Genomic DNA, 2,956 nt, shown 5'->3' with positions numbered 1-2,956 from the left:
CCCTCTATGAGGTGGATTGATTCAGTGACTGGGATAATTGGGATGGGAGTGTCAGAGACATGGCGATTGGCACAGGACAGAGCGGGTTTAGGGCTGTTGTACATACGGTCGCTATGAGCCGCAAGCGACTCAACGGCACATAACAATAACAACAACATGGTCTTCTCAATTGTTTTCTTTGCACCTGAGAGAGCTGGACAGTGAACAAGAATTACAGAAGAAAACTTGAATTTTGGTGCTGGCGGAGAGTATTGCCAAGAGAACAAATAGTTCTGTCCTGGGAAAAGCGAAATCAGTTTGCTCTGATCTAATTTGGAGATTTTGCCAGGAGGGACCAGTCCTTGGAAAAGGACACCATGTTTGGAAGGATAAAAGGTCATCATAAGAGAAGAAAACCATGGGTGAGACAAATTGACACAGTGACTGTGACAGTGGGGTCAGGTGTGTCAGAGACTGAGGTTGGCTCAAGATAGGGCAGGGTTCAGAGTTGTGCATAGGTTCACTATGACTCATAGTCGACTTGTTGACACATAATAACAATCACGACTTGCCTTGGTTCAGCCAGGAGACTTTCTACTCTGTAAGATGTCAACTAGGTTAACAGCAGTGGTTGTAGTGGGCTGGAATGACCAAGATGTTTCACACACATAGCAAGCAGCTGATGTCAGGTGTTGGCTTGGAGCACAGCTTGAAATACTGTTTGTTCATAGCATTTACACATGGTTTATCCATGACTCTTGAGCTTCTCACTGCATGGTAGCTGAGCTCCAAAGGGCTCATATGCCAAAAGTTTTCAGTTGTTTTAAGGGTTAGTGTCTAGGCTTCTGACAATGTCACTTCCCCCATATTATATTGGCTATGACTTTTTAAAGTCATAAAAGTAACCCAAATACAATGAGAGGAGAAATAAACTCCATGTTTGGAGAAAGAAGGACAAAGAATTTTTAGACCTCTCTAATCTACTTTGTAATATTAATGATACTGCTTGATAATTTCTACATTCCGCTGGATAACCATATTGAGGAATAGAAGCAAGTTTGGATGTCTTCCAGTCAGTTAACCAGGTAAGCTGTCTTCCAAATTTCTTGGCACAACCTAGTGAGCATGTCCAGGGCTGCAGCTATTTGTTGAAACATGTCAGTTGGTATTCCACCAATTCCTCAGGCCTTATTTTTTGCTAATACCTTCAGTGCAGCTTGAACTTTTTCCTTAATTACCATTGATTGTTAATCATATGATACTTCCTGAAATGGTTCCATGTTAGAAAATTTGTTATTGTTTTTACAGTGACTCTGTGCATTCCTTCTACCTTCTTTTGATGCTTCCTGTGTAATGCAAGATTTTGTCCATAGCATTCTTCAGTATTGCAATTGGAGGCCTGAATTTGTTCTTCACTTCTTTCAGCTTGAGAAATACTGATTGCTTTCTTCCCTTTTTATTTCCTGACTCCAGTTCTTTGAACATTTTGTTATAATGCTTTGCTTTGTCATTAATATGTCATTAATATCACATGAAAGCAAAATCTTACTTAAGATTATTTTTTAAAAATGGCTAGACATGGAAATACCCCAAATGTCCAACCACAACAGAATGGATTGAGAAACTATGGTACATTCACGGAATGGAATACTACACGCAGGAGCAATGATTTTGTAAATCACTACCTAACTTGGGAGGGACTGGAAAGCATTATGTTGAGTGAACTCAGTCCCAAAATGACAAATACTGCATAAAATTGTTATTCTAGAATGAGTATGAGGATCCAATTGGGGGGGGGTGTGGAAGAGAGGGAAGCAAAGGGATGAGGATGGGCAGGGGGTGGAGGGTGGTCAATCATAGGCTTGCATAATTTGATGGGTGGAGAGGTATGTGTGTGTGAAGGAAATGGGAAAGATCTGGTGTGAAAAGCAATGTATAAGAACTTTTTCAATAAATCAGTATTTTTAAAAAATAAAATGGCTGGAACAAGCTGGATTTAGATGAGGCTGTGGCAAATGGAATTTTATTGCTGATGTCAGATGGATCTTTGCTGAAAGAAAAGAATACCAGAAAGGTGTCTATCTGTGTTTTATTGACCACATAAAGGTATTTGACTGTGTGGACCACAATAAATTATGGTTAACATTGAGAAGAATGATAATACCAGAAAACTTTAATTGTGCTCATGCAAAACATATACCTAAACCAAGAAGCAGTTTGTACAAACACTACAAGGGAACACAACATGGTTTAAAATCAAGAAAGGTATGTGTCTTTCTCCATATCTCTCTAATCTGTATGCTGAGAAAATAAAGAAGATTGTGGCATCAGGAGCAGAGACTCATCAACCACCTGAGTAATTCAGATGATTCAACCTTGCTTGCTGAAAGCAAGGAGGATTTTAAATGTTTGCTTCAGAAAATCAAAGATTACCTTCAGAAAATAAAAACTAGCCTTCAGTCTGCATTATATCTCATAATCAGGAAAACGAAAAGCCTCGTCACTGGAGACATCATGAAAGATGGAGAAAAGCTAGAAATTGTCAGTTATTTCAGCTTACTTGGATCCACGATCAACACCCTTGATATCAGCAATCAAGAAATAAAAAGCCATATTGTGTTGGGAAAATCTGCTGTCAAGGACCTTTCCAAAATGCTAAAGAGCGACAATGCTAGTTTGAAGACTAAGGTGTGCCATGGTCTTTTCAATTACGTCCTATGCATGTGAAAGTTGTAAGGATGACAGAAGAATTGATGCCTTTGAGTTGTGGTGTTAGAGAAGAATCTACCCCAGAGAAAGTGAAACTAGGGTGCTCCATAGAGGCAACGATGGTGAAGCTTCGTCTCACATTTTTTTTCTTTTTTAAAAAAATTAATTTTTGCTTTCTCAAAAAGTTGCAAATAGAGATACCATTTGACCCAGCAATTCCACTACTGGGAATATACCCTAAAGAGACCATAAATGACATCCAAGTAGA

Source organism: Elephantulus edwardii, unplaced genomic scaffold (assembly GCF_000299155.1).
Source record: "Elephantulus edwardii isolate Elephantulus edwardi_28Jun2011 unplaced genomic scaffold, EleEdw1.0 scaffold00152, whole genome shotgun sequence".
In the NCBI taxonomy this organism is placed as follows: Eukaryota; Metazoa; Chordata; class Mammalia; order Macroscelidea; family Macroscelididae; genus Elephantulus; species Elephantulus edwardii.
Note: the sequence above shows the minus strand (reverse complement) of the source record.